The sequence below is a fragment of the Thermobia domestica genome, chromosome 13, assembly GCF_964235325.1.
Source record: "Thermobia domestica chromosome 13, izTheDome1.hap1.1, whole genome shotgun sequence".
NCBI lineage: Eukaryota > Metazoa > Arthropoda > Insecta > Zygentoma > Lepismatidae > Thermobia > Thermobia domestica.
In genome coordinates, this window is record NC_137466.1 from 119829544 (window position 1) to 119852544 (window position 23001).

Below are 23001 nucleotides of genomic sequence, written 5' to 3' on the forward strand. Positions count from 1 at the left end.
GGACTGCATAAACTTATGAGAACACACGAAAATCATCTAGTACAGACTGTTTGATGAAGATCCCCGCCATTAAAGGCTCGACTCCTCTGGCTACCTCGATGTCTCTGGTCTCATCGTCGGCAAGCTCGTCACTCTCTCATTTGAAGCTCCAGTCTATTGGTAGGAGTCCATCAGCAACTCCCCTACTTCTTTGACCGTGACTCGACCTCGACTTCCCAAAGCGCAAGTTTTCGGTAATATTTAAGCTCGGTCGCAAGGCTCGGCGACAATTGCAAGTGAGCCTTAGAGCGAGAACCAGACGTCACACAAGGTGTGGTAATAGGTTGTAGGAGGAGTCAGGATGGTGTCTCTCATGATTTTATTACAAAACAATAATTACAATTATATGAATCACATCACAATTATAAAATGCTTATTCAGCGAAAGGTTAATGAGTCGGTCGCCGTCCCTTCAGGGCACTAATCCACAACACGTTTTTTTCGCATGGCATAATGTAAACACATAATGAAAAGTATCTGTCCTTTTCCAAAATGTACTATGACACACAAGATACGAATAACACAAACAACATAGGTAGCCCATATCATTGTTCGCTGGTAAAACAAATATGTATAAAATTAATAAATCGATAATAAATCAATCACAATCACTACAGTCTTTAATGTGGGCCCCAACACATTGTATGATGTTGCACTAATTGTGCCCTGACAAACTGACTGTGATACGAAGTAGAAGTCATACCTCTCTGACAATGTGACACAGTCATCTGCCATTGTCCCCGAAGGTTGAATTATTTTATCCATGAAAAGTCTGGTGTTAATTCTCTTAGTTAACCAAATAAATGCCATCTATATGATTCCTGGTCCTCCGTACATTTTGTTTAGATTTTGCTTAAGAATTTCTACTTCATGTTGGAACGCATACGAAAGTTGACATTCTCCCGGAGCATCATGGTAAATGATGATCCCCGGAGACAATGCATTGTTTAGATTCCTGTATTTATGTAACACTTTTGTTAAGTTGGCTGAAAACTCATTTGAAAGTTTTTCTCTATTGTTGTATGGGGACACAGCAAAAAAGTATCTGCTGCATGACTTATTCCACGACGCAACCAACGCACCAACTGATCTTTCCATCTCGTTGGTACCATGACACAAATCAAATCCCACAACCATTAAACCATTGAGAGGTACTTCTAAACTCCATGGTGCAACACCGATCTTACAATTTATCTGAATGGCAACTTTCGTTGCAATCCACATGTCTCTCTTCGAAGCAAGATTCCTTGCAACATTAATTTGTGTTGGAACTGCCCGATTCACGCAACATTTCAGCGAAAGGTAAATTAATCGGTCACCATCTCTTCTAACCACTTCTCCACAACACGTTTATTTCTCAAAGCGTAATATTAACACATAATGAAAGGTCTCTGTCCTTTTCCAAAATGCGCTTTGACACACAAGACACGAATAACACAAACAAAATAGTTAGCTCACATCATTGTTCGCTGGTAGAACATATATGTATAAAATTAATAAATCGATAATAAATCAATCAGTACACTCTTCAGTGTGGGCCCCAACACAAACACACAGATACCTTTACAGTATAGAAGGGACTGCATAAACTTATGAGAACACACGAAAATCATCTAGTACAGACTGTTTGATGAAGATCCCCGCCATTAAAGGCTCGACTCCTCTGGCTACCTCGATGTCTCTGGTCTCATCGTCGGCAAGCTCGTCTCTCTCTCGTTTGAAGCTCCAGTCTATTGGTAGGAGTCCATCAGCAACTCCCCTACTTCTTTGACCGTGACTTCGACTTCGTCTTCCCAAAGAGGAAGTTTTCGGTAATATTTAAGCTCGGGCGCAAGGCTCGACGACTATTACAAGTGAGCCTTAGAGCGAGTACAAAACGTCACAGAAGGTGTGGTAATAGGTTGTAAAAGGAGTCAGGATGGTTTCTCTCATGATTTTATTACAAAACAATAATTACAATTATATGAATCACATCTCAATTATAAAATGCTTATTCACTGAAAGGTAATTGAGTCGGTCGCCGTCCCTTCAGAGCACTAATCCACAACACGTTTATTTCTCAAAGCATAATGTAAACACATAATGAAAAGTATCTGTCCTTTTCCAAAATGTACTATGACACACAAGATACGAATAACACAAACAAAGTAGGTAGCCCATATCATTGTTCGCTGGTAAAACAAATATGTATAAAATTAATAAATCGATAATAAATCAATCACAATCACTACAGTCTTCAATGTGGGCCCCAACACATTGTATGATGTTGGACTAATTGTGCATTGACGAACTGACTGTGATACGAAGTACAAGTCGTACCTCTTTGACAATGTGACACAGTCATCTGCCATTGTCCCCGGAGGTTGATTTATTTTATCCATGTAAAGTCTGGTGTTAATTCACTGAGTTACAACAATAAATGCCATCTATATGATTCCTGGGCCTCCGTAAATTTTGTTTAGACTTTGCTTAAGAATTTCTACTTCATGTTGGAACGCATACGAAATTTGACATTCTCCCGTACCATCACGGTAAATGATGATCCTCTGAGACAATGCATTGTTTAGATTCCTGTATTTATGTAACACTTTTGTTAAGTTGGCTGAAAACTCATTTGAAAGTTTTTCTCTATTGTTGTATGGGGACACAGCAGAAAAGTATCTGCTGCATGACTTATTCCTCGACGCAACCAACGCACCAAATGATTTTCCCATCTCGTTCGTATCATGACAGAAATCAAATCCAATAATCATTAAACCACTGAGAGGTATTTCTACACTTCACGGTGCACCACCGATCTTACAATTTATCTGAATGGCAACTTTCGTTGCAATCCACATGTCTCTCTTGGAAACAAGATTTCTGGAAACAATAACTTGCGTTGGAACTGTCCAATTCAAGCAACACTTCAGGGAAAGGTAAATCAGTCAGTCGCCATCTCTTCAGACGACTAGTCCACAACACGTTTATTTCTCGAAGCGTAATATTAACACAAATGAAAGGTCTCTGCTCTTTTCCAAAATGCGCTTTGACACACAAGACACGAATAACACAAATCAAACAGGTAGCCAACATCATTGTTCGGTGGTAAAACAAAAATATGTATAAAATTAATAAATCGATAATAAATCAATCACTACAGTTTTCAATGTGGGCCCCAATACAAACACACAGATTCCTTTACAGTATAGAAGGGACTGCATAAACTTATGAGAACACACGAAAATCATCTAGTACAGACTGTTTGATGAGATCCCCGCCATTAAAGGCTCGACTCCTCTGGCTACCCCGATGTCTCTGGTCTCATCGTCGGCAAGCTCGTCTCTCTCTCATTTGAAGCTCCAGTCTATTGGTAGGAGTCCATCAGCAACTCCCCTACTTCTTTGACCGTGACTCGACCTCGACTTCCCAAAGCGCAAGTTTTCGGTAATATTTAAGCTCGGTCGCAAGGCTCGGCGACAATTGCAAGTGAGCCTTAGAGCGAGAACCAGACGTCACACAAGGTGTGGTAATAGGTTGTAGGAGGAGTCAGGATGGTGTCTCTCATGATTTTATTACAAAACAATAATTACAATTATATGAATCACATCACAATTATAAAATGCTTATTCAGCGAAAGGTTAATGAGTCGGTCGCCGTCCCTTCAGAGCACTAATCCACAACACGTTTTTTTCTCAAGGCATAATGTAAACACATAATGAAAAGTATCTGTCCTTTTCCAAAATGTACTATGACACACAAGATACGAATAACACAAACAACATAGGTAGCCCATATCATTGTTCGCTGGTAAAACAAATATGTATAAAATTAATAAATCGATAATAAATCAATCACAATCACTACAGTCTTTAATGTGGGCCCCAACACATTGTATGATGTTGCACTAATTGTGCCCTGACAAACTGACTGTGATACGAAGTAGAAGTCATACCTCTCTGACAATGTGACACAGTCATCTGCCATTGTCCCCGGAGGTTGAATTATTTTATCCATGAAAAGTCTGGTGTTAATTCACTGAGTTACAACAATAAATGCCATCTATATGATTCCTGGTCCTCCGTACATTTTGTTTAGACTTTGCTTAAGAATTTCTACTTCATGTTGGAACGCATACGAAAGTTGACATTCTCCCGGAGCATCATGGTAAATGATGATCCTCTGAGACAATGCATTGTTTAGATTCCTGTATTTATGTAACACTTTTGTTAAGTTGGCTGAAAACTCATTTGAAAGTTTTTCTCTATTGTTGTATGGGGACACAGCAAAAAAGTATCTGCTGCATGACTTATTCCACGACGCAACCAACGCACCAACTGATCTTTCCATCTCGTTGGTACCATGACACAAATCAAATCCCACAACCATTAAACCACTGAGAGGTACTTCTACACTCCATGGTGCAACACCGATCTTACAATTTATCTGAATGGCAACTTTCGTTGCAATCCACATGTCTCTCTTCGAAGCAAGATTCCTCGCAACATTAATTTGTGTTGGAACTGCCCGATTCACGCAACATTTCAGCGAAAGGTAAATTAGTCGGTCACCATCTCTTCAAACCACTTCTCCACAACACGTTTATTTCTCAAAGCGTAATATTAACACATAATGAAAGGTCTCTGTCCTTTTCCAAAATGCGCTTTGACACACAAGACACGAATAACACAAACAAAATAGTTAGCCCACATCATTGTTCGCTGGTAGAACATATATGTATAAAATTAATAAATCGATAATAAATCAATCAGTACACTCTTCAGTGTGGGCCCCAACACAAACACACAGATACCTTTACAGTATAGAAGGGACTGCATAAACTTATGAGAACACACGAAAATCATCTAGTACAGACTGTTTGATGAAGATCCCCGCCATTAAAGGCTCGACTCCTCTGGCTACCTCGATGTCTCTGGTCTCATCGTCGGCAAGCTCGTCTCTCTCTCATTTGAAGCTCCAGTCTATTGGTAGGAGTCCATCAGCAACTCCCCTACTTCTTTGACCGTGACTTCGACTTCGTCTTAACAAAGCGGAAGTTTTCGGTAATATTTAAGCTCGGGCGCAAGGCTCGACGACTATTACAAGTGAGCCTTAGAGCGAGTACCAAACGTCACAGAAGGTGTGGTAATAGGTTGTAGGAGGAGTCAGGATGGTGTCTCTCATGATTTTATTACAAAACAATAATTACAATTATATGAATCACATCTCAATTATAAAATGCTTATTCACTGAAAGGTAATTGAGTCGGTTGCCGTCCCTTCAGAGCACTAATCCACAACACGTTTATTTCTCAAAGCATATTGTAAACACATAATGAAAAGTATCTGTCCTTTTCCAAAATGTACTATGACACACAAGATACGAATAACACAAACAAAGTAGGTAGCCCATATCATTGTTCGCTGGTAAAACAAATATGTATAAAATTAATAAATCGATAATAAATCAATCACAATCACTACAGTCTTCAATGTGGGCCCCAACACATTGTATGATGTTGGACTAATTGTGCATTGACGAACTGACTGTGATACGAAGTACAAGTCGTACCTCTTTGACAATGTGACACAGTCATCTGCCATTGTCCCCGGAGGTTGATTTATTTTATCCATGTAAAGTCTGGTGTTAATTCACTGAGTTACAACAATAAATGCCATCTATATGATTCCTGGTCCTCCGTACATTGTGTTTAGACTTTGCTTAAGAATTTCTACTTCATGTTGGAACGCATACGAAAGTTGACATTCTCCCGGAGCATCATGGTAAATGATGATCCTCTGAGACAATGCATTGTTTAGATTCCTGTATTTATGTAACACTTTTGTTAAGTTGGCTGAAAACTCATTTGAAAGTTTTTCTCTATTGTTGTATGGGGACACAGCAAAAAAGTATCTGCTGCATGACTTATTCCACGACGCAACCAACGCACCAACTGATCTTTCCATCTCGTTGGTACCATGACACAAATCAAATCCCACAACCATTAAACCACTGAGAGGTACTTCTACACTCCATGGTGCAACACCGATCTTACAATTTATCTGAATGCCAACTTTCGTTGCATTCCACATGTCTCTCTTCGAAGCAAGATTCATCGCAACATTAATTTGTGTTGGAACTGCCCGATTCACGCAACATTTCAGCGAAAGGTAAATTAGTCGGTCACCATCTCTTCTAGCCACTTCTCCACAACACGTTTATTTCTCAAAGCGTAATATTAACACATAATGAAAGGTCTCTGTCCTTTTCCAAAATGCGCTTTGACACACAAGACACGAATAACACAAACAAAATAGTTAGCCCACATCATTGTTCGCTGGTAGAACATATATGTATAAAATTAATAAATCGATAATAAATCAATCAGTACACTCTTCAGTGTGGGCTCCAACACAAACACACAGATACCTTTACAGTATAGAAGGGACTGCATAAACTTATGAGAACACACGAAAATCATCTAGTACAGACTGTTTGATGAAGATCCCCGCCATTAAAGGCTCGACTCCTCTGGCTACCTCGATGTCTCTGGTCTCATCGTCGGCAAGCTCGTCTCTCTCTCATTTGAAGCTCCAGTCTATTGGTAGGAGTCCATCAGCAACTCCCCTACTTCTTTGACCGTGACTTCGACTTCGTCTTCCCAAAGCGGAAGTTTTCGGTAATATTTAAGCTCGGGCGCAAGGCTCGACGACTATTACAAGTGAGCCTTAGAGCGAGTACCAAACGTCACAGAAGGTGTGGTAATAGGTTGTAGGAGGAGTCAGGATGGTGTCTCTTATGATTTTATTACAAAACAATAATTACAATTATATGAATCACATCTCAATTATAAAATGCTTATTCACTGAAAGGTAATTGAGTCGGTCGCCGTCCCTTCAGAGCACTAATCCACAACACGTTTATTTCTCAAAGCATAATGTAAACACATAATGAAAAGTATCTGTCCTTTTCCAAAATGTACTATGACACACAAGATACGAATAACACAAACAAAGTAGGTAGTCCATATCATTGTTCGCTGGTAAAACACATATGTATAAAATTAATAAATCGATAATAAATCAATCACAATCACTACAGTCTTCAATGTGGGCCCCAACACATTGTATGATGTTGGACTAATTGTGCATTGACGGACTGACTGTGATACGAAGTACAAGTCGTACCTCTTTGACAATGTGGCACAGTCATCTGCCATTGTCCCCGGAGGTTGATTTATTTTATCCATGAAAAGTCTGGTGTTAATTCACTGAGTTACAACAATAAATGCCATCTATATGATTCCTGGGCCTCCGTAAATTTTGTTTAGACTTTGCTTAAGAATTTCTACTTCATGTTGGAACGCATACGAAATTTGACATTCTCCCGTACCATCACGGTAAATGATGATCCTCTGAGACAATGCATTGTTTAGATTCCTGTATTTATGTAACACTTTTGTTAAGTTGGCTGAAAACTCATTTGAAAGTTTTTCTCTATTGTTGTATGGGGACACAGCAGAAAAGTATCTGCTGCATGACTTATTCCTCGACGCAACCAACGCACCAAATGATTTTCCCTTCTCGTTGGTATCATGACAGAAATCAAATCCAATAATCATTAAACCACTGAGAGGTATTTCTACACTTCACGGTGCACCACCGATCTTACAATTTATCCTGAATGGCAACTTTCGTTGCAATCCACATGTCTCTCTTGGAAACAAGATTTCTGGCAACAATAACTTGCGTTGGAACTGTCCAATTCAAGCATACTTCAGGGAAAGGTAAATCAGTCAGTCACCATCTCTTCAGACGACTAGTCCACAACACGTTTATTTCTCAAAGCGTAATATTAACACAAATGAAAGGTCTCTGCTCTTTTCCAAAATGCGCTTTGACACACAAGACACGAATAACACAAATCAAACAGGTAGCCAACATCATTGTTCGGTGGTAAAACAAAAATGTGTATAAAATTAATAAATCGATAATAAATCAATCACTACAGTCTTCAATGTGGGCCCCAACACAAACACACAGATTCCTTTACAGTATAGAAGGGACTGCATAAACTTATGAGAACACACGAAAATCATCTAGTACAGACTGTTTGTGAAGACCCCAGCCATTAAAGTATCGACTCCTCTTGCTACCCCGATGGCTCTGTTCTCATCGTCGGCAAGCTCCTCTCTCTCTCATGTGAAGCTCCAGTCTATTGGTAGGAGTCCATCAGCAACTGCCCTACTTCTTTGACCGTGACTCGACCTCGACTTCCCAAAGCGGAAGTTTTCGGTAATATTTAAGCTCGGTCGCAAGGCTCGGCGACAATTGCAAGTGAGCCTTAGAGCGAGAACCAGACGTCACACAAGGTGTGGTAATAGGTTGTAGGAGGAGTCAGGATGGTGTCTCTCATGATTTTATTACAAAACAATAATTACAATTATATGAATCACATCACAATTATAAAATGCTTATTCAGCGAAAGGTTAATGAGTCGGTCGCCGTCCCTTCAGAGCTCTAATCCACAACACGTTTTTTTCTCAAGGCATAATGTAAACACATAATGAAAAGTATCTGTCCTTTTCCAAAATGTACTATGACACACAAGATACGAATAACACAAACAACATAGGTAGCCCATATCATTGTTCGCTGGTAAAACAAATATGTATAAAATTAATAAATCGATAATAAATCATTCACAATCACTACAGTCTTCAATGTGGGCCCCAACACTTTGTATGATGTTGGACTAATTGTGCCCTGACAAACTGACTGTGATACGAAGTAGAAGTCATACCTCTCTGACAATGTGACACAGTCATCTGCCATTGTCCCCGGAGGTTGATTTATTTTATCCATTAAAAGTCTGGTGTTAATTCTCTTAGTTACAACAATAAATGCCATTTATATGATTCCTTGTCCTCCGTATATTTTGTTTAGACTTTGCTTAAGAATTTCTACTTCATGTTGGAACGCATACGAAAGTTGACATTCTCCCGGAGCATCATGGTAAATGATGATCCTCTGAGACAATGCATTGTTTAGATTCCTGTATTTATGTAACACTTTTGTTAAGTTGGCTGAAAACTCATTTGAAAGTTTTTCTCTATTGTTGTATGGGGACACAGCAAAAAAGTATCTGCTGCATGACTTATTCCACGACGCAACCAACGCACCAACTGATCTTTCCATCTCGTTGGTACCATGACACAAATCAAAACCCACAACCATTAAACTACTGAGAGGTACTTCTACACTCCATGGTGCAACACCGATCTTACAATTTATCTGAATGGCAACTTTCGTTGCAATCCACATGTCTCTCTTCGAAGCAAGATTCCTTGCAACATTAATTTGCGTTGGAACTGCCCGATTCACGCAACATTTCAGCGAAAGGTAAATTAGTCGGTCACCATCTCTTCAAACCACTTCTCCACAACACGTTTATTTCTCAAAGCGTAATATTAACACATAATGAAAGGTCTCTGTCCTTTTCCAAAATGCGCTTTGACACACAAGACACGAATAACACAAACAAAATAGTTAGCCCACATCATTGTTCGCTGGTAGAACATATATGTATAAAATTAATAAATCGATAATAAATCAATCACTACAATCTTCAATGTGGGACCCAACACAAACACACAGATACCTTTACAGTATAGAAGGGACTGCATAAACTTATGAGAACACACGAAAATCATCTAGTACAGACTGTTTGATGAAGATCCCCGCCATTAAAGGCTCGACTCCTCTGGCTACCTCGATGTCTCTGGTCTCATCGTCGGCAAGCTCCTCTCTCTCTCATTTGAAGCTCCAGTCTATTGGTAGGAGTCCATCAGCAACTCCCCTACTTCTTTGACCGTGACTTCGACTTCGTCTTAACAAAGCGGAAGTTTTCGGTAATATTTAAGCTCGGGCGCAAGGCTCGACGACTATTACAAGTGAGCCTTAGAGCGAGTACCAAACGTCACAGAAGGTGTGGTAATAGGTTGTAGGAGGAGTCAGGATGGTGTCTCTCATGATTTTATTACAAAACAATAATTACAATTATATGAACCACATCTCAATTATAAAATGCTTATTCAGTGAAAGGTAAATGAGTCGGTCGCCGTCCCTTCAGAGCACTAATCCACAACACGTTTATTTCTCAAAGCATAATGTAAAACATAATGAAAAGTATCTGTCCTTTTCCAAAATGTACTATGACACACAAGATACGAATAACGCAAACAAAGTAGGTAGCCCATATCATTGTTCGCTGGTAAAACAAATATGTATAAAATTAATAAATCGATAATAAATCAATCACAATCACTACAGTCTTCAATGTGGGCCCCAACACATTGTATGATGTTGGACTAATTGTGCATTGACGGACTGACTGTGATACGAAGTACAAGTCGTACCTCTTTGACAATGTGACACAGTCATCTGCCATTGTCCCCGGAGGTTGATTTATTTTATCCATGAAAAGTCTGGTGTTAATTCACTGAGTTACAACAATAAATGCCATCTATATGATTCCTGGGCCTCCGTAAATTTTGTTTAGACTTTGCTTAAGAATTTCTACTTCATGTTGGAACGCATACGAAATTTGACATTCTCCCGTACCATCACGGTAAATGATGATCCTCTGAGACAATGCATTGTTTAGATTCCTGTATTTATGTAACACTTTTGTTAAGTTGGCTGAAAACTCATTTGAAAGTTTTTCTCTATTGTTGTATGGGGACACAGCAGAAAAGTATCTGCTGCATGACTTATTCCTCGACGCAACCAACGCACCAAATGATTTTCCCTTCTCGTTGGTATCATGACAGAAATCAAATCCAATAATCATTAAACCACTGAGAGGTATTTCTACACTTCACGGTGCACCACCGATCTTACAATTTATCTGAATGGCAACTTTCGTTGCAATCCACATGTCTCTCTTGGAAACAAGATTTCTGGCAACAATAACTTGCGTTGGAACTGTCCAATTCAAGCAACACTTCAGGGAAAGGTAAATCAGTCAGTCACCATCTCTTCAGACGACTAGTCCACAACACGTTTATTTCTCAAAGCGTAATATTAACACAAATGAAAGGTCTCTGCTCTTTTCCAAAATGCGCTTTGACACACAAGACACGAATAACACAAATCAAACAGGTAGCCAACATCATTGTTCGGTGGTAAAACAAAAAATATGTATAAAATTAATAAATCGATAATAAATCAATCACTACAGTCTTCAATGTGGGCCCCAACACAAACACACAGATTCCTTTACAGTATAGAAGGGACTGCATAAACTTATGAGAACACACGAAAATCATCTAGTACAGACTGTTTGTGAAGACCCCAGCCATTAAAGTATCGACTCCTCTTGCTACCCCGATGGCTCTGTTCTCATCGTCGGCAAGCTCCTCTCTCTCTCATGTGAAGCTCCGGTCTATTGGTAGGAGTCCATCAGCAACTGCCCTACTTCTTTGACCGTGACTCGACCTCGACTTCCCAAAGCGGAAGTTTTCGGTAATATTTAAGCTCGGTCGCAAGGCTCGGCGACAATTGCAAGTGAGCCTTAGAGCGAGAACCAGACGTCACACAAGGTGTGGTAATAGGTTGTAGGAGGAGTCAGGATGGTGTCTCTCATGATTTTATTACAAAACAATAATTACAATTATATGAATCACATCACAATTATAAAATGCTTATTCAGCGAAAGGTTAATGAGTCGGTCGCCGTCCCTTCAGAGCTCTAATCCACAACACGTTTTTTTCTCAAAGCATAATGTAAACACATAATGAAAAGTATCTGTCCTTTTCCAAAATGTACTATGACACACAAGATACGAATAACACAAACAACATAGGTAGCCCATATCATTGTTCGCTGGTAAAACAAATATGTATAAAATTAATAAATCGATAATAAATCATTCACAATCACTACAGTCTTCAATGTGGGCCCCAACACTTTGTATGATGTTGGACTAATTGTGCCCTGACAAACTGACTGTGATACGAAGTAGAAGTCATACCTCTCTGACAATGTGACACAGTCATCTGCCATTGTCCCCGGAGGTTGATTTATTTTATCCATTAAAAGTCTGGTGTTAATTCTCTTAGTTACAACAATAAATGCCATTTATATGATTCCTTGTCCTCCGTATATTTTGTTTAGACTTTGCTTAAGAATTTCTACTTCATGTTGGAACGCATACGAAAGTTGACATTCTCCCGGAGCATCATGGTAAATGATGATCCTCTGAGACAATGCATTGTTTAGATTCCTGTATTTATGTAACACTTTTGTTAAGTTGGCTGAAAACTCATTTGAAAGTTTTTCTCTATTGTTGTATGGGGACACAGCAAAAAAGTATCTGCTGCATGACTTATTCCACGACGCAACCAACGCACCAACTGATCTTTCCATCTCGTTGGTACCATGACACAAATCAAAACCCACAACCATTAAACCACTGAGAGGTACTTCTACACTCCATGGTGCAACACCGATCTTACAATTTATCTGAATGGCAACTTTCGTTGCAATCCACATGTCTCTCTTCGAAGCAAGATTCCTTGCAACATTAATTTGCGTTGGAACTGCCCGATTCACGCAACATTTCAGCGAAAGGTAAATTAGTCGGTCACCATCTCTTCAAACCACTTCTCCACAACACGTTTATTTCTCAAAGCGTAATATTAACACATAATGAAAGGTCTCTGTCCTTTTCCAAAATGCGCTTTGACACACAAGACACGAATAACACAAACAAAATAGTTAGCCCACATCATTGTTCGCTGGTAGAACATATATGTATAAAATTAATAAATCGATAATAAATCAATCAGTACACTCTTCAATGTGGGCCCCAACACAAACACACAGATACCATTACAGTATAGAACGGACTGCATAAACTTATGAGAACACACGAAAATCATCTAGTACAGACTGTTTGATGAAGATCCCCGCCATTAAAGGCTCGACTCCTCTGGCTACCTCGATGTCTCTGTTCTCATCGTCGGCAAGCTCCTCTCTCTCTCATTTGAAGCTCCAGTCTATTGGTAGGAGTCCATCAGCAACTCCCCTACTTCTTTGACCGTGACTTCGACTTCGTCTTCCCAAAGCGGAAGTTTTCGGTAATATTTAAGCTCGGGCGCAAGGCTCGACGACTATTACAAGTGAGCCTTAGAGCGAGTACCAAACGTCACAGAAGGTGTGGTAATAGGTTGTAGGAGGAGTCAGGATGGTGTCTCTCATGATTTTATTACAAAACAATAATTACAATTATATGAACCACATCTCAATTATAAAATGCTTATTCAGTGAAAGGTAAATGAGTCGGTCGCCGTCCCTTCAGAGCACTAATCCACAACACGTTTATTTCTCAAAGCATAATGTAAAACATAATGAAAAGTATCTGTCCTTTTCCAAAATGTACTATGACACACAAGATACGAATAACGCAAACAAAGTAGGTAGCCCATATCATTGTTCGCTGGTAAAACAAATATGTATAAAATTAATAAATCGATAAAAAAAATCAATCACAATCACTACAGTCTTCAATGTGGGCCCCAACACATTGTATGATGTTGGACTAATTGTGCATTGACGGACTGACTGTGATACGAAGTACAAGTCGTACCTCTTTGACAATGTGACACAGTCATCTGCCATTGTCCCCGGAGGTTGATTTATTTTATCCATGAAAAGTCTGGTGTTAATTCACTGAGTTACAACAATAAATGCCATCTATATGATTCCTGGGCCTCCGTAAATTTTGTTTAGACTTTGCTTAAGAATTTCTACTTCATGTTGGAACGCATACGAAATTTGACATTCTCCCGTACCATCACGGTAAATGATGATCCTCTGAGACAATGCATTGTTTAGATTCCTGTATTTATGTAACACTTTTGTTAAGTTGGCTGAAAACTCATTTGAAAGTTTTTCTCTATTGTTGTATGGGGACACAGCAGAAAAGTATCTGCTGCATGACTTATTCCTCGACGCAACCAACGCACCAAATGATTTTCCCATCTCGTTCGTATCATGACAGAAATCAAATCCAATAATCATTAACCCACTGAGAGGTATTTCTACACTTCACGGTGCACCACCGATCTTACAATTTATCTGAATGGCAACTTTCGTTGCAATCCACATGTCTCTCTTGGAAACAAGATTTCTGGCAACAATAACTTGCGTTGGAACTGCCCAATTCAAGCAACACTTCAGGGGAAGGTAAATCAGTCAGTCACCATCTCTTCAGACGACTAGTCCACAACACGTTTATTTCTCAAAGCGTAATATTAACACAAATGAAAGGTCTCTGCTCTTTTCCAAAATGCGCTTTGACACACAAGACACGAATAACACAAATCAAACAGGTAGCCAACATCATTGTTCGGTGGTAAAACAAAAATATGTATAAAATTAATAAATCGATAATAAATCAATCACTACAGTCTTCAATGTGGGCCCCAACACAAACACACAGATTCCTTTACAGTACAGAAGGGACTGCATAAACTTATGAGAACACACGAAAATCATCTAGTACAGACTGTTTGATGAAGATCCCCGCCATTAAAGGCTCGACTCCTCTGGCTACCTCGATGTCTCTGGTCTCATCGTCGGCAAGCTCGTCTCTCTCTCATTTGAAGCTCCAGTCTATTGGTAGGAGTCCATCAGCAACTCCCCTACTTCTTTGACCGTGACTCGACCTCGACTTCCCAAAGCGCAAGTTTTCGGTAATATTTAAGCTCGGTCGCAAGGCTCGGCGACAATTGCAAGTGAGCCTTAGAGCGAGAACCAGACGTCACACAAGGTGTGGTAATAGGTTGTAGGAGGAGTCAGGATGGTGTCTCTCATGATTTTATTACAAAACAATAATTACAATTATATGAATCACATCACAATTATAAAATGCTTATTCAGCGAAAGGTTAATGAGTCGGTCGCCGTCCCTTCAGGGCACTAATCCACAACACGTTTTTTTCGCATGGCATAATGTAAACACATAATGAAAAGTATCTGTCCTTTTCCAAAATGTACTATGACACACAAGATACGAATAACACAAACAACATAGGTAGCCCATATCATTGTTCGCTGGTAAAACAAATATGTATAAAATTAATAAATCGATAATAAATCAATCACAATCACTACAGTCTTTAATGTGGGCCCCAACACATTGTATGATGTTGCACTAATTGTGCCCTGACAAACTGACTGTGATACGAAGTAGAAGTCATACCTCTCTGACAATGTGACACAGTCATCTGCCATTGTCCCCGAAGGTTGAATTATTTTATCCATGAAAAGTCTGGTGTTAATTCTCTTAGTTAACCAAATAAATGCCATCTATATGATTCCTGGTCCTCCGTACATTTTGTTTAGATTTTGCTTAAGAATTTCTACTTCATGTTGGAACGCATACGAAAGTTGACATTCTCCCGGAGCATCATGGTAAATGATGATCCTCGGAGACAATGCATTGTTTAGATTCCTGTATTTATGTAACACTTTTGTTAAGTTGGCTGAAAACTCATTTGAAAGTTTTTCTCTATTGTTGTATGGGGACACAGCAAAAAAGTATCTGCTGCATGACTTATTCCACGACGCAACCAACGCACCAACTGATCTTTCCATCTCGTTGGTACCATGACACAAATCAAATCCCACAACCATTAAACCATTGAGAGGTACTTCTAAACTCCATGGTGCAACACCGATCTTACAATTTATCTGAATGGCAACTTTCGTTGCAATCCACATGTCTCTCTTCGAAGCAAGATTCCTTGCAACATTAATTTGTGTTGGAACTGCCCGATTCACGCAACATTTCAGCGAAAGGTAAATTAATCGGTCACCATCTCTTCTAACCACTTCTCCACAACACGTTTATTTCTCAAAGCGTAATATTAACACATAATGAAAGGTCTCTGTCCTTTTCCAAAATGCGCTTTGACACACAAGACACGAATAACACAAACAAAATAGTTAGCTCACATCATTGTTCGCTGGTAGAACATATATGTATAAAATTAATAAATCGATAATAAATCAATCAGTACACTCTTCAGTGTGGGCCCCAACACAAACACACAGATACCTTTACAGTATAGAAGGGACTGCATAAACTTATGAGAACACACGAAAATCATCTAGTACAGACTGTTTGATGAAGATCCCCGCCATTAAAGGCTCGACTCCTCTGGCTACCTCGATGTCTCTGGTCTCATCGTCGGCAAGCTCGTCTCTCTCTCGTTTGAAGCTCCAGTCTATTGGTAGGAGTCCATCAGCAACTCCCCTACTTCTTTGACCGTGACTTCGACTTCGTCTTAACAAAGCGGAAGTTTTCGGTAATATTTAAGCTCGGGCGCAAGGCTCGACGACTATTACAAGTGAGCCTTAGAGCGAGTACAAAACGTCACAGAAGGTGTGGTAATAGGTTGTAAAAGGAGTCAGGATGGTTTCTCTCATGATTTTATTACAAAACAATAATTACAATTATATGAATCACATCTCAATTATAAAATGCTTATTCACTGAAAGGTAATTGAGTCGGTCGCCGTCCCTTCAGAGCACTAATCCACAACACGTTTATTTCTCAAAGCATAATGTAAACACATAATGAAAAGTATCTGTCCTTTTCCAAAATGTACTATGACACACAAGATACGAATAACACAAACAAAGTAGGTAGCCCATATCATTGTTCGCTGGTAAAACAAATATGTATAAAATTAATAAATCGATAATAAATCAATCACAATCACTACAGTCTTCAATGTGGGCCCCAACACATTGTATGATGTTGGACTAATTGTGCATTGACGAACTGACTGTGATACGAAGTACAAGTCGTACCTCTTTGACAATGTGACACAGTCATCTGCCATTGTCCCCGGAGGTTGATTTATTTTATCCATGTAAAGTCTGGTGTTAATTCACTGAGTTACAACAATAAATGCCATCTATATGATTCCTGGGCCTCCGTAAATTTTGTTTAGACTTTGCTTAAGAATTTCTACTTCATGTTGGAACGCATACGAAATTTGACATTCTCCCGTACCATCACGGTAAATGATGATCCTCTGAGACAATGCATTGTTTAGATTCCTGTATTTATGTAACACTTTTGTTAAGTTGGCTGAAAACTCATTTGAAAGTTTTTCTCTATTGTTGTATGGGGACACAGCAGAAAAGTATCTGCTGCATGACTTATTCCTCGACGCAACCAACGCACCAAATGATTTTCCCATCTCGTTCGTATCATGACAGAAATCAAATCCAATAATCATTAAACCACTGAGAGGTATTTCTACACTTCACGGTGCACCACCGATCTTACAATTTATCTGAATGGCAACTTTCGTTGCAATCCACATGTCTCTCTTGGAAACAAGATTTCTGGAAACAATAACTTGCGTTGGAACTGTCCAATTCAAGCAACACTTCAGGGAAAGGTAAATCAGTCAGTCGCCATCTCTTCAGACGACTAGTCCACAACACGTTTATTTCTCGAAGCGTAATATTAACACAAATGAAAGGTCTCTGCTCTTTTCCAAAATGCGCTTTGACACACAAGACACGAATAACACAAATCAAACAGGTAGCCAACATCATTGTTCGGTGGTAAAACAAAAATATGTATAAAATTAATAAATCGATAATAAATCAATCACTACAGTTTTCAATGTGGGCCCCAATACAAACACACAGATTCCTTTACAGTATAGAAGGGACTGCATAAACTTATGAGAACACACGAAAATCATCTAGTACAGACTGTTTGATGAGATCCCCGCCATTAAAGGCTCGACTCCTCTGGCTACCTCGATGTCTCTGGTCTCATCGTCGGCAAGCTCGTCTCTCTCTCATTTGAAGCTCCAGTCTATTGGTAGGAGTCCATCAGCAACTCCCCTACTTCTTTGACCGTGACTCGACCTCGACTTCCCAAAGCGCAAGTTTTCGGTAATATTTAAGCTCGGTCGCAAGGCTCGGCGACAATTGCAAGTGAGCCTTAGAGCGAGAACCAGACGTCACACAAGGTGTGGTAATAGGTTGTAGGAGGAGTCAGGATGGTGTCTCTCATGATTTTATTACAAAACAATAATTACAATTATATGAATCACATCACAATTATAAAATGCTTATTCAGCGAAAGGTTAATGAGTCGGTCGCCGTCCCTTCAGAGCACTAATCCACAACACGTTTTTTTCTCAAGGCATAATGTAAACACATAATGAAAAGTATCTGTCCTTTTCCAAAATGTACTATGACACACAAGATACGAATAACACAAACAACATAGGTAGCCCATATCATTGTTCGCTGGTAAAACAAATATGTATAAAATTAATAAATCGATAATAAATCAATCACAATCACTACAGTCTTTAATGTGGGCCCCAACACATTGTATGATGTTGCACTAATTGTGCCCTGACAAACTGACTGTGATGCGAAGTAGAAGTCATACCTCTCTGACAATGTGACACAGTCATCTGCCATTGTCCCCGGATGTTGAATTATTTTATCCATGAAAAGTCTGGTGTTAATTCACTGAGTTACAACAATAAATGCCATCTATATGATTCCTGGTCCTCCGTACATTTTGTTTAGACTTTGCTTAAGAATTTCTACTTCATGTTGGAACGCATACGAAAGTTGACATTCTCCCGGAGCATCATGGTAAATGATGATCCTCTGAGACAATGCATTGTTTAGATTCCTGTATTTATGTAACACTTTTGTTAAGTTGGCTGAAAACTCATTTGAAAGTTTTTCTCTATTGTTGTATGGGGACACAGCAAAAAAGTATCTGCTGCATGACTTATTCCACGACGCAACCAACGCACCAACTGATCTTTCCATCTCGTTGGTACCATGACACAAATCAAATCCCACAACCATTAAACCACTGAGAGGTACTTCTACACTCCATGGTGCAACACCGATCTTACAATTTATCTGAATGGCAACTTTCGTTGCAATCCACATGTCTCTCTTCGAAGCAAGATTCCTCGCAACATTAATTTGTGTTGGAACTGCCCGATTCACGCAACATTTCAGCGAAAGGTAAATTAGTCGGTCACCATCTCTTCAAACCACTTCTCCACAACACGTTTATTTCTCAAAGCGTAATATTAACACATAATGAAAGGTCTCTGTCCTTTTCCAAAATGCGCTTTGACACACAAGACACGAATAACACAAACAAAATAGTTAGCCCACATCATTGTTCGCTGGTAGAACATATATGTATAAAATTAATAAATCGATAATAAATCAATCAGTACACTCTTCAGTGTGGGCCCCAACACAAACACACAGATACCTTTACAGTATAGAAGGGACTGCATAAACTTATGAGAACACACGAAAATCATCTAGTACAGACTGTTTGATGAAGATCCCCGCCATTAAAGGCTCGACTCCTCTGGCTACCTCGATGTCTCTGGTCTCATCGTCGGCAAGCTCGTCTCTCTCTCATTTGAAGCTCCAGTCTATTGGTAGGAGTCCATCAGCAACTCCCCTACTTCTTTGACCGTGACTTCGACTTCGTCTTAACAAAGCGGAAGTTTTCGGTAATATTTAAGCTCGGGCGCAAGGCTCGACGACTATTACAAGTGAGCCTTAGAGCGAGTACCAAACGTCACAGAAGGTGTGGTAATAGGTTGTAGGAGGAGTCAGGATGGTGTCTCTCATGATTTTATTACAAAACAATAATTACAATTATATGAATCACATCTCAATTATAAAATGCTTATTCACTGAAAGGTAATTGAGTCGGTTGCCGTCCCTTCAGAGCACTAATCCACAACACGTTTATTTCTCAAAGCATAATGTAAACACATAATGAAAAGTATCTGTCCTTTTCCAAAATGTACTATGACACACAAGATACGAATAACACAAACAAAGTAGGTAGCCCATATCATTGTTCGCTGGTAAAACAAATATGTATAAAATTAATAAATCGATAATAAATCAATCACAATCACTACAGTCTTCAATGTGGGCCCCAACACATTGTATGATGTTGGACTAATTGTGCATTGACGAACTGACTGTGATACGAAGTACAAGTCGTACCTCTTTGACAATGTGACACAGTCATCTGCCATTGTCCCCGGAGGTTGATTTATTTTATCCATGTAAAGTCTGGTGTTAATTCACTGAGTTACAACAATAAATGCCATCTATATGATTCCTGGTCCTCCGTACATTGTGTTTAGACTTTGCTTAAGAATTTCTACTTCATGTTGGAACGCATACGAAAGTTGACATTCTCCCGGAGCATCATGGTAAATGATGATCCTCTGAGACAATGCATTGTTTAGATTCCTGTATTTATGTAACACTTTTGTTAAGTTGGCTGAAAACTCATTTGAAAGTTTTTCTCTATTGTTGTATGGGGACACAGCAAAAAAGTATCTGCTGCATGACTTATTCCACGACGCAACCAACGCACCAACTGATCTTTCCATCTCGTTGGTACCATGACACAAATCAAATCCCACAACCATTAAACCACTGAGAGGTACTTCTACACTCCATGGTGCAACACCGATCTTACAATTTATCTGAATGGCAACTTTCGTTGCATTCCACATGTCTCTCTTCGAAGCAAGATTCATCGCAACATTAATTTGTGTTGGAACTGCCCGATTCACGCAACATTTCAGCGAAAGGTAAATTAGTCGGTCACCATCTCTTCTAGCCACTTCTCCACAACACGTTTATTTCTCAAAGCGTAATATTAACACATAATGAAAGGTCTCTGTCCTTTTCCAAAATGCGCTTTGACACACAAGACACGAATAACACAAACAAAATAGTTAGCCCACATCATTGTTCGCTGGTAGAACATATATGTATAAAATTAATAAATCGATAATAAATCAATCAGTACACTCTTCAGTGTGGGCTCCAACACAAACACACAGATACCTTTACAGTATAGAAGGGACTGCATAAACTTATGAGAACACACGAAAATCATCTAGTACAGACTGTTTGATGAAGATCCCCGCCATTAAAGGCTCGACTCCTCTGGCTACCTCGATGTCTCTGGTCTCATCGTCGGCAAGCTCGTCTCTCTCTCATTTGAAGCTCCAGTCTATTGGTAGGAGTCCATCAGCAACTCCCCTACTTCTTTGACCGTGACTTCGACTTCGTCTTCCCAAAGCGGAAGTTTTCGGTAATATTTAAGCTCGGGCGCAAGGCTCGACGACTATTACAAGTGAGCCTTAGAGCGAGTACCAAACGTCACAGAAGGTGTGGTAATAGGTTGTAGGAGGAGTCAGGATGGTGTCTCTTATGATTTTATTACAAAACAATAATTACAATTATATGAATCACATCTCAATTATAAAATGCTTATTCACTGAAAGGTAATTGAGTCGGTCGCCGTCCCTTCAGAGCACTAATCCACAACACGTTTATTTCTCAAAGCATAATGTAAACACATAATGAAAAGTATCTGTCCTTTTCCAAAATGTACTATGACACACAAGATACGAATAACACAAACAAAGTAGGTAGTCCATATCATTGTTCGCTGGTAAAACACATATGTATAAAATTAATAAATCGATAATAAATCAATCACAATCACTACAGTCTTCAATGTGGGCCCCAACACATTGTATGATGTTGGACTAATTGTGCATTGACGAACTGACTGTGATACGAAGTACAAGTCGTACCTCTTTGACAATGTGACACAGTCATCTGCCATTGTCCCCGGAGGTTGATTTATTTTATCCATGTAAAGTCTGGTGTTAATTCACTGAGTTACAATAATAAATGCCATCTATATGATTCCTGGGCCTCCGTAAATTTTGTTTAGACTTTGCTTAAGAATTTCTACTTCATGTTGGAACGCATACGAAATTTGACATTCTCCCGTACCATCACGGTAAATGATGATCCTCTGAGACAATGCATTGTTTAGATTCCTGTATTTATGTAACACTTTTGTTAAGTTGGCTGAAAACTCATTTGAAAGTTTTTCTCTATTGTTGTATGGGGACACAGCAGAAAAGTATCTGCTGCATGACTTATTCCTCGACGCAACCAACGCACCAAATGATTTTCCCATCTCGTTCGTATCATGACAGAAATCAAATCCAATAATCATTAAACCACTGAGAGGTATTTCTACACTTCACGGTGCACCACCGATCTTACAATTTATCTGAATGGCAACTTTCGTTGCAATCCACATGTCTCTCTTGGAAACAAGATTTCTGGAAACAATAACTTGCGTTGGAACTGTCCAATTCAAGCAACACTTCAGGGAAAGGTAAATCAGTCAGTTGCCATCTCTTCAGACGACTAGTGCACAACACGTTTATTTCTCGAAGCGTAATATTAACACAAATGAAAGGTCTCTGCTCTTTTCCAAAATGCGCTTTGACACACAAGACACGAATAACACAAATCAAACAGGTAGCCAACATCATTGTTCGGTGGTAAAACAAAAATATGTATAAAATTAATAAATCGATAATAAATCAATCACTACAGTCTTCAATGTGGGCCCCAATACAAACACACAGATTCCTTTACACAATAGAAGGGACTGCATAAACTTATGAGAACACACGAAAATCATCTAGTACAGACTGTTTGATGAAGATCCCCGTCATTAAAGGCTCGACTCCTCTGGCTACCTCGATGTCTCTGGTCTCATCGTCGGCAAGCTCGTCTCTCTCTCATTTGAAGCTCCAGTCTATTGGTAGGAGTCCATCAGCAACTCCCCTACTTCTTTGACCGTGACTCGACCTCGACTTCCCAAAGCGCAAGTTTTCGGTAATATTTAAGCTCGGTCGCAAGGCTCGGCGACAATTGCAAGTGAGCCTTAGAGCGAGAACCAGACGTCACACAAGGTGTGGTAATAGGTTGTAGGAGGAGTCAGGATGGTGTCTCTCATGATTTTATTACAAAACAATAATTACA

At 39.4% G+C, this 23001-nt stretch overlaps 8 pseudogenes; all 8 read right to left on the minus strand.

Annotated features, from left to right (window-relative positions):
• Positions 1-848: 848 nt before the first annotated feature.
• On the minus strand, positions 849-1262 carry LOC145667729 (piwi-like protein Siwi pseudogene; annotated as a pseudogene).
• Positions 1263-4079: 2817 nt separating this feature from the next.
• On the minus strand, positions 4080-4493 carry LOC145667730 (piwi-like protein Siwi pseudogene; annotated as a pseudogene).
• A 1202-nt stretch (positions 4494-5695) lies between these two features.
• LOC145667731 (piwi-like protein Siwi pseudogene) lies at positions 5696-6133 on the minus strand (annotated as a pseudogene).
• Positions 6134-8926: 2793 nt separating this feature from the next.
• LOC145667732 (piwi-like protein Siwi pseudogene) lies at positions 8927-9340 on the minus strand (annotated as a pseudogene).
• Positions 9341-12157: 2817 nt separating this feature from the next.
• On the minus strand, positions 12158-12571 carry LOC145667733 (piwi-like protein Siwi pseudogene; annotated as a pseudogene).
• A 2819-nt stretch (positions 12572-15390) lies between these two features.
• Positions 15391-15804, minus strand: LOC145667734 (piwi-like protein Siwi pseudogene; annotated as a pseudogene).
• A 2817-nt stretch (positions 15805-18621) lies between these two features.
• On the minus strand, positions 18622-19035 carry LOC145667735 (piwi-like protein Siwi pseudogene; annotated as a pseudogene).
• Positions 19036-20237: 1202 nt separating this feature from the next.
• On the minus strand, positions 20238-20675 carry LOC145667736 (piwi-like protein Siwi pseudogene; annotated as a pseudogene).
• Positions 20676-23001: the final 2326 nt, after the last annotated feature.